Source organism: Tupaia chinensis, unplaced genomic scaffold, assembly GCF_000334495.1.
Source record: "Tupaia chinensis unplaced genomic scaffold, TupChi_1.0 Scaffold000340_1, whole genome shotgun sequence".
Lineage (NCBI taxonomy): Eukaryota > Metazoa > Chordata > Mammalia > Scandentia > Tupaiidae > Tupaia > Tupaia belangeri.
Genome location: NW_006159834.1, coordinates 1,171,478 through 1,181,721, shown reverse-complemented (window position 1 = coordinate 1,181,721; position 10,244 = coordinate 1,171,478). Strand labels below are relative to the sequence as shown.

Genomic DNA, 10,244 nt, shown 5'->3' with positions numbered 1-10,244 from the left:
CGCTTCCGCCGGCTCGGCAGGGCCCCGGGGGAGACGCGCAGAGCCCGGTTGGACTCTGTTCTTTCTTGTCTGCACTAAGCTCCAACTTTGAATCCAGGAGGAGGACCAGCAGTTAGTGTAATGGCTATGTCACTAGACTCCCATGTAGCCAACTGCGGTTCGAGTCCTGGACCCAGTGGCTTAAACTCACACCAGGCACATGTGCGTGTGTGCCCAAGATCCCAAGAGGAGCATGGAGGAGAAGGGATTGTGGCGTGGCCATCCCCCCTGGGGAGGGGGTGATTTCTCACTTTCTGTCTCTCTGTCTCTTTCTGTCTTTCTAGCAAGCACACACGCTCTATAACAAAAACCTCTCAAAAAAAAAAAAAATCCAGGAGGTATAATTAGTATGGAGGGGAAGGAAGCAAGACAGCAAGACCTGGGAACCAGAAGAGCATGTCTGGTCTAGCACTCACCTACTCTTCACAGCAGAGAGTCGGGCACCCAGGCAGTCACTGTAAGGTGCTCCCATCCTTTCCATTTCTGCTTCACCCAGTCCCATCACCTGGACTGAGCACCTCCCCATGCCAGCTGGGCCCAGTGAGGGTGCTAGTTATGAACAAGAGACGGCCTCCACTTGTGCCAAGAGGCCGTGTGAGCAATGGTAAGGGCATAGCCTTTGGATCAGGCAGACCTACTCCTGTGTGACTTACTACGTAGCTGTTCTTTGGTTTAATTTCTGTGCCTGTAAGTTGAAGATAAGTAAAAGCACCACTGCAAAGGTCTGTTTGGTAACTAAGTGGAATACTCCTTGCAAACTACTTATCATGGAGTGTGGCAGGTAGGAGAACCCTCAATAGATACTAGCTGCAATTCTTATTCATAAAATGAAGCTCCCAGTCTGTAGGGAAAAAGATGAGCAGGCAGCCAAGTCTGTACATGTCAGCCTGCCGAGGAAGTGCCCTTCACAGGTATAAATCAGTGCTTTAGGAGAAGAAAAGGAGGCACTATTCTGAGTGAAGGGCTCAGAGGAGGCATTGCAGAGGAGCCATCATTTGACATAGACGCTAAATAATCCTGGGAAATAGAGAAAAATTCTCAATGGGTCACTTCCCTTGTCCTTTGTTCAGTGTAACTAGCATGTGTACGGTTTTCAGAATTTTGAGTTTTCTTTTACCCACACTTGAAGGCATCATAAATACCACGGTCTTCAGGAAGTTCTAGAACACGCTTAGGATAAAGATACACATGGATTTCAAATCTTTTCACATCAAAACAAACTTGCAAACTCCATTTTTCCGTGAGCTTTTTGTACAGTCATCTGTTTAATTAGATATAGTTTGTTGACACAGGACAAGTTAACACACAGGACATATTTCTCTAGAATCGCCCAAGTGGCAATTTCATGACTGGTTCGACCGTGACAGTAACTTGTTCTTTAGTCACTGAGTCATACCAGGGCTGAGAAACACTCACCCAACTGCAGGCCTGTGCTTCCACTTTGGAAAGGTATGAATGAAAGGAGAAAGTCCCAAATCAGAGGCCTGATGTCCAAGGTCCTTCATGATCTGACTTTCACCTCTCATCCCTGAGCCTCCCCATTCTCCAGTACAAAGCTAGGTTCTTTAAAGTCTTGTATCCTGGTTGTCCCCCCAAAGAGAAGTTCATTCCTCACTCAAGACTTTGCTCATAATGTTTTTTTCTCCTCTCTTCTGTCCTTGTGGCCCAAACTTTGAGGCCCAGAACAAGGCTGCTGGTAGAGATGTTTAGTTCCAGCTTACAGTCACCCGTCACCCTGACTTTTTGACCCCTCTTTAGTATTAGTACCCCTCCTGTGGTATTTGGGACCTATTCTCGTTGTTCTCTGTATTTAGTGTAGACATCAATCTCTCAAGGTCTACTGGAATTTTCTGGGCAGGAATCTTCTTAAATTTCATTTATAGACTCATCTTCACTTAGTGCATTGTATGCAGTTGGTGTTTAATAAATGATCATTAGTTCTGTGCTCATTTATGTTAGGACAGGCACTTTTTTTTTGTTTTTTTTTGAGGGGCTTTTGCTGTAGGGCGCATGTGGTTGTCAGAAAGATAGAGACAGAAATAGAAAGTGAGAAATCACCCCCCAGGGGGGATGTCCATGCTGCAGTCCTTTCTCCTCCATTCTCCTCTTGGGATCTTGGTATACATGCACATGCACCGGTGTGAGTTTAAGCCGCCTGGTCCGAGATTTGAAATACGGTCAGCTATGTGGGAGTCCAGAGACATAGCCATTACGCCATCTGCTGGTCCTGGGGACAGGTAGTACAGTTAACTTCAAGGAATCTCATAATTTAGATGCGCCAATATCTCCTCCTTAAGAGCTCACAGATTAGTGGTGGGATCAGCAATGGTTAAGTGAACAAGATTGGGACCCCTCATGTGAAGGAGCAAGGGGTCAATGCCAGCAGAGTTCTGAAGTGGAACTTAAAGAAGGATGCCACTACCTTGCCTTTTCATTGTGCATTCTCAGCACCTAACTCAATGCCTAGCACGTAGTGAGTGCTCACATTTGTGGACAACATGAAAGGAATGACTTCTACTCTGGGAGTCAAGGAAACTTTGAAATAAATCTATTTTATTAAGATTTATTGAGAAAGATGAGTTGGAATTGAGAGGCATAGGAGCAATCAATAGTATGGATACCAAATAAATTACTTTCTCTTAATACCCTCTTTTACACATTTCCTTATTTACTTTTCTCCCACACCTGGAGATCCACATTTGAGGGAACTAAAGTTACTTCCGCCTTGTTTTCCAGGTCCAAATAAATGTGGAACCTTGGTACCACTAATGAGCTTCCATCACTGCATAGACTGACTCCATGAACTTCCAAAAATATTTTGGGACAGACTTCATAGAGCCAGACAATTTTTATTAACACCAACTGGCAAATACACTGCTCTTATTCCTTGCCCTGTCTTTTAGAAGTCTGGCAAGTGAAAAGATCAGAGAACACATGACTGGGCACCAGTATTCCAGTATCAGAGGGCCATGACAAGCTGGGAACAACCTGGTATTCAAGGGTAATCCTGTCAATCTCTCCATTCTAAGGGCGACAGGACATCACTCTTTTCTGCTTCTCTCACTCTCTTTGAACCAACCCAATTCTATAAAACATTTTCACTTAAGAACTATCTTCAAAATTCAGATTACCCAGAGAGAGGATAGGAGTGATTCAGTTTGGGTCAGTACTCCCAGTGTGGTAGGCAGAACAATGGCTCCCAAAAATGTCCGCTTCTAATCCCCAGAATCTAAGAGTATATTGCTTTACATGGCAAAAGGTATTTTTCAGAGGTAATTAAGTTAAAGCTCTTGAGGTGGGAGATTATTTTGGATTATCCAGGTTGGCCCAATCTAGTCACAGGTTCTAAAATTTGAGAACCTTTTCAGGCTGTGTTCAGAGAGGAAGATGTGATTATACACAACTCTTAGATGGCCATGTTTACAACAGAGGCTGTATTTGTTTTCTATAGCTGAAATAACAAATTGCTACAAACACTCTTGGAAGGGAGGAAGGCAAGGACTGGCATCCCCTAATACAATCATACAGCCAGTAACGAGAAGGGCTAAGATCTGATTCCAAACCTCAGTGGGAAAGACCAGCACTCTGCAGGAGATCCAATTGTGTCCTTTCACAGAGAGACCTCTTACTTCACATGGGCCTAAGAAAGAATACTGCAGAAGTCCTTCTCAGTCCAGATCCTTCATTTTTAAAGTTAAATCACTTGTCAAAACAATGAGGTTAATATTATTTTTAAAGATTGCTACAAAGAAACATGTAACATTTCACATATGTACATAAGTAATCTGAAAACTTCAGAACATATCAAGGGGTGATAAATAAATTGAAGAGTGGGAGAGGAATTTTAGTAGCTGTAAATAGAATTCTGGACCAAGATTTTCAATTTCTAGAGCAAATTTTGAAAATATCTGCAGTGGTTTGAGTGTCATGGCTGCATAGAAACTTGATACCAATGGGGCTGTGTTGGGGTGTGGGGCCTCATGATAGATATTTAGAATATGGGAGTGGATCCTTCATGAACAAATTAATGCCGACTCCCCGAAGAAAGTGAATTCTCATGAATTAGTTCTCACTTGAGCAGCTTGTTGAAATACCAGGTTGGTTGCATGCTAGATTTCTCTGTCTTTGCATGCACCCACTTTCCTTTCCACTCCTCTTGGCCATGTTGTAACACAGCATTGGAGGCCAGCCAGATGTGGGACCCATGCCTTTGCACTTTCCAGCCGCCGGAATCATGAGCCAAATAAACATTTTTTTCTTTAAAAATCATTCAGTCTTGGGGCCGGCAGGTGGTGTGGTGGTTAAGGCAGCTGGACTCCCACATGGCTGACTGTGGTTCGAGTCCTGGATTTGGCAGCTTACTTTCTCATTTTCCTTCACTTTCTCTGTCTCTCTCTAGTTGATGTCAAAAAATAATAATAATAAAATAATGACAATGAATAAAATTAAATAAAGAATTCTTTTTAAAAAAAATCATCCAGTCTTGGAGCCAGCAGATGACATAGTGGTTATGTTGCTGGACTCCCATAGGACTGACTGCAGATTGAGTTCTGGGCCTGGTGGCTTCAGAATCATGCCAGGCACATGTGCGTGTATGCCCAAGATTCCCAGGAGAAGAGCAGAGGAGAAGGGATTACAGCATGCCTCCCCCGGAGGGGTGGTTTCTTACTTTCCCTCTCACTGTCTCTGTCTTGCACTTCAGTGAGTGCACACGACTGAGGGCAAAAAACTCTTTTAAAAAAATTATTCCGTCTCAAATATTTCTGTTCTAGCAACACAGATGGACTAAGACATTACCCACATTTGAAACCATTCATTACTATTCAATTAACATTTTGTTTTTATTTTCATACTGAATCCAAAGATGTTGAGGGAGTTGAAATGTTTGCCAACCTTGCTGTGGCCATGGACCTGGATGCTGGCCATGGAGAACATGTGTGAGGGAACAGAATAAGAAGCCAGAATTCCCAAACACAATGATGTTTACTTCCATTTCCTCTGTGGGAGCCAGGCTCAAACCAGCTGAATGTCGACACGTGTTTAGGTGATTTATTTCCAATTATTTTGATAATATACTTGATAGATGCTTAAAAGTGTAGTTACTGAGATGTTGTGAAAATATTAAATGTTTAAATACCTTAAAATTATACAAAGAGATACAAATGCCATAGTTACCAAAATATAAAAATATATAAAAACTAAAAAGTTCTTGAATGGAAGAGAGTTTTATCCTTTTCCAAATTTAAAAATATTGTAATTTTCTATGGAAAAATGGACTGTTGCTATCCATATCTAGCATTCATGGAGTACTTCTTTGCTAGGCACTGTTTATCCATTGCCTTGTCTAAGTTTTTTCATCTTTTTTGAATTGCCAGAATGTGTGTGCACTTGCCAGAGAGAGACAGAGACAGAGAGAGAAAGAGAGGGGGAAAAAGTACCCCTCCTCCCAGCTAAGCATGGTCACACCACAATCCCTTCTTTTCTGTTTCTGCATTCTGTTGGGAACTGGGGCACGCAGGCACATGCACCTCATATATTTTTCAGGCTGCTGGGGCTGGGATCTGACTCCTTTACCTTCTAGGCTACAGAGCTGACCCTGCCTCATCTAACTTAATTCTTTGAATCAACTTATGGGTAGAAACCATTGCCATAGACATTTTACAGAGGAAAACAGTGAGGTTCAGAGAGTTTTAGGTAAATTTCCTAAGGTAGCACAGCTAGTGGTAGAGCCAGGATCTCAGGAAGTCTAACTCCAGTATTCAATGACCTACCTAATGATGATGATGTTAATAAGAATAGCTACAATGCTTATTGCTTTCAGTAATACTAGGTACCCTTCTAAGTGCTTTGTATTTTTCAACTCACACTTCACAATATCTCCATAGGTAGATTCTATGATTACGCCCAGTGTATAGACACATACTTTTCATCAATGTCTTTGTCAACATTAAAGTCACTTTTCGAATTTCAGAGCACATTTTCCCAGAATTTGTTAGCTTTACTTCCATCTAAGTTGCTTGAGACATGGCACATTTTCAAGCAAGAGTTGGCAGAGTCGTTGGGAATTTTGCTTCCAGCCACATGGCCTGCTGGAGTCTTTGACTTGCTCTGGCGTGGCCAGAGGGTGTACCGCACCTCCACGGGTGTGCCGTCTGGAGCTTCCTCAACCTTTTCCTGGGAAACATCAGCTTCCCAATCTCACGTCTTTATTTGAATTCATTTGTCAGTTTTGGAGGAGTACTTCATTAAGAATCTTCTCAAGGAAAGGAGCACTGGGGTGGGGTACATTTCTTGAGATCTTTTGTGCTTCTATTATATTTCATTTTAATCTTACATTGTAAAATCCTAGAGCTTTTTCCCCTGCCTTTTCCTACATACAGCATCTTCTTGTCTCCTGTGCATATTAATGACAGCTTTTAAAAAAGATTTTTTATGGATTATTACTCCCAACATATTTTTTTTCTCTTGCATATTAGAAAGCTGGAATCACCTCAGATGTCTGGTGATCCTTTGAACAGAGCATTAACAAATTGTTGTGAGGCTGTATACATGAGAGGCATTTGTTGACTGTGGGATTCATAATTATAGATAATTCTGTTTCTGCATCCTGTTGGGATTTGGGGCATGCAGGTACATGCACCTGGCATGTTTTTCAGTTCTAACTACAGAATTACCTGGTGAGCTGTATTGCTGGGGAATCTGAAATGGCAGTATGCTGATATCTTTTCCTTGATCTGGTCTGACTTTTCAGAGAAAGAGTTTCCAAGGTTCTGTGTAGAAGATACGTGCCCAGGTGCCAGGAACATTCTGGGGTCCAGGAAGCAATCGAAAATCAAATACAAGCCACTTCAGAGAAAAAAGGAGCATCTAGGACCCAGGTAATGCCAGAAAATTTGTTCACATTAATTTCACAAGACTATAAGCCGAAGATCTACTAGAAGTTATACTAAGCTTATGTTAATTCTAAATATTTTCTTTTATGGCCTCTGAGAATTTTCTTGTTTATCTGCCTGAGATAATCTTAGGTTCCTAAATAATTCAGTAAGAAGAACTTTTCTGTGACCTATCAGTAATAAGAAATGTGAAAAAAGAATCTTTGGAAATCTTCCTGAAGATTTAGAGACAGTTGAGAATATTTTATTTTGACTCTTATTTTGCCAGAGTAATTTTTTTTAGAACTAATCAAAACAGGAATTACAGTATCTTTAAGTAATTTTCAGGGACCAGCAGATGGAATAATGGTTATGTCTCTGGACTCCCACATGCCCTACCACAGTTCAAGTCCTGGACCCAGTGGCTTGAAACTCATGCCAGGCATTTGCGCATGTGTGCCCAAAATCCTAAGAGAAAAGTGGAGGAAAAGAGATTGCAGCATGGCTATCTCCTCTGTGGAGTGATTTCCCATCTTCTTTCTCTCTGGTGAGCCCATGTACCCTATAGCAAAAATCTCTCTAAAAAAAAGTAATTTTCAGATAGGAAATAAATCACCCACATCTAGGGTAGAGGCCCATAAGATGGAATCACCATTGTCTTTAGAAATCATTCACTGAAGTTTGTGCATAGCTTGCTCACCCAAGGAACTATTAATACCTGCAGCTCCTTAAAACAGTTATCCTTTACCAGGCCGGTGATGTCTACAACTTAAGATTTTTTTCCAGGTCACACTACTTTCTGAGCTCTCAGAGACTCAAGCAATCATTGACCACTCAATAATGGTCTCTGAAACTTAAAGCTCTCAAAGATTTGAACAATCATTTACCAGTAGTTTTCTAAAGGAATAACCTGACTAGCACATGAATCCCACGAGAAAAAGAGCATGAACAAGTTCTTCCTATCCAGGACAAAACACCCCAATGAGAGCCCTGCTTTGGCAACCCACTTCCAGGACCCATCCTCACTTGGGAGCTTGTCTTTTCTCCCAAAATCTGCTTTACTGCCGCCTCTCCTCTTTCCACAGTTCTACTTTTTCATGAATCCAGGTGTTGCGCTATCCCGTATTGGTGGACAGTGAAGCTCTAGTCACCCCACAAATTCTTGTATAATTTCATAATTACATGTGAACGTTGGCAACTGAAATCTTTATTTCATTTCGTTACAGTTTCTTTATAAGGTGATAGAGTCGTAAAATCATAAATCTCATCATAACATGTAAGAGCAAACAGTTGTGGCTAAAAAGTTAACTTTAATTCCTTAACTGTTTTCGGTCCCACGTTTCTGAGATAAACAGCTTGCTTTGTACATTTCTGCTTCTGTATCTTTCTCCGTGCTCATGTAAGCCTTTTTACTAATCAATGGGATTTTATATTAATAAAAATGGGGTTTATTTTTGCTTTATTATGTCTTTCACACAAATTAGGTCATATAATATACACTATTCTGAATCTCATTTTTTGTGAATGATGCATCATTTTTAGCTGTCTAGATTTTAAGATATAATTTGTTCTTTTAAAGATGCACTTATTCAAAATATGAAGTTATCATTCCTTATTCTGTGACTCAATCAGACTGTTTAGAGATTTTTTTTTCATGAACAGGACTGCAGTAAATATTGTTTTTATATCCTTACCCATGGATACTTTGTTTTCATGGAGTTGATTCCAAAGTATAATATTGTTGAGAGAAAGGACATGCATGTTTTAAAATTTTAATTAATATTGCTAATTGTTTGTCAGAAACCTAAAACAATTCTCATTCCCCCCAGCATTGTGAGTAGATGAATGGTGACATCTCATTTCATTTTGTAGTTTTCTGACCAATTGCTCATGGATAGGAGAGGGAGGGTGAGAGGAGCTCAGGGAAGAAACACTTAATAGACACAAGAATGTCAAGTTCTCTGTTAAAGGTGATGTATGTGGTTCTAGCCTTTATTTGATTGCATGCATTCTTTGAAAAACCGTATTTTTCTCTATAGAGTTGTGCAGTGATTGAATGGAAGGAACTTGTAAAATAAGGGCTATATATACATACAAAAATAAAATAAAATAGGAAAATTATAAAAATAGAAATATCTGGGATAATTGATAAAACATTATAATGCAAGAACAGAAATAAGGACTTGCAAGATCCAGTCCGGAGAACAGGGCAAATGAAGGATGGGTGCAGAGGGTAAACAGAGAGACAGACACAAAAGTGTGGGAAGATGGGACTCAGAGGCTCAGGAGATGAGATCCCAGACAATCTAAACGATCTTAAGCAGGGAGTGGGCGAAGGTTCTCTCTCTGTCAAGTGAAGAACAGCAATCTCTTAGAGATGAACTCTTGCAGGCCATTACTGTTACCTGGGACAAACAATCCTTATGGTTCCTGATACGGGCATTGCATAGATTCTTTCCTGTTGGGTCTGTCTTGAGATGAATGATCCACACACTTTTTCATGCTGATCTCATTCCAGTGTTCTGAACTTCACGCTCCTAAGACTGTCCCAACTGGTTGCTGTGCAGTGTGTGTCAGCATTCAATCTCATTTTTCTCTAGCTTACAACCTTATTCTATCATATAGTTCCCAGCAAGGTCTAACCATTATTTAGAAAGTCTTATACACTGGTGAAATGCTGACATTTATTTATTTCTGTTTCTGATATTGTTACCAGCCAAACTAAGTTGGCTGCTTCTTTTTTGTGATCCATGAAATGAGAGGCAGAGGCTGGAGAAGAAGGGAGTTTATTCTGTAACCAGATACAGGGAGATAGCAAGTACCATCGAACTGTCTTGAAAAGCTTAGCATGTTCTTAATATTGATAGGGGCAAGAGAGAAGCACGTGCAAATCATTCCTCACTATGATTGGAGTCAGTTAGTTCCCCCCTGAGTAATTATCCTGATTCCTTAAAATACTTATTTCTGGTTTCTCATCTGGCCACTCCTCAAACAGCTCTTCCCATGACTCAGCATTAGGTCAGATTCTCATTGGAGGCCTTTTTAAATTTTGAAATGGCGGACCAGCAGTTGGCATAATGGCAATGTCGCTGGGACCAACAGTTAGAGTAATGGCTGTGTCGCTGGATTCCCATGTAGCTGACCACGGTTCGAGTCCTGGACCTGGTGGCTTAAACTCACGCCAGGTGCATGTGCATGTGTGCCCAAGATCCCAAAAGGAGAAGGGATTGCAGCGTGGCTATCCTCTCTGGGGGGTGTTTTCTTGTTTTCTGTCTCTCCGTCTCTCTGTCTTTCTGGCGAGTGCATGCGCCCTATAGCAAAAACCTCTCCAAA

At 41.1% G+C, this 10,244-nt stretch overlaps 1 protein-coding gene across 1 annotated transcript in view; it reads left to right on the top strand.

Moving 5' to 3' along the window:
• Positions 1 to 10,244, top strand: part of CUNH4orf17 (chromosome unknown C4orf17 homolog) — a 254,168-nt gene that overhangs the window by 86,992 nt on the left and 156,932 nt on the right. Inside the window, exon 2 of the mRNA XM_027773320.1 lies at positions 6,791 to 6,917. The gene's annotated coding sequence lies outside the window, so the exon portion shown is untranslated. The remainder of the gene's footprint in view (positions 1 to 6,790; positions 6,918 to 10,244) is intronic.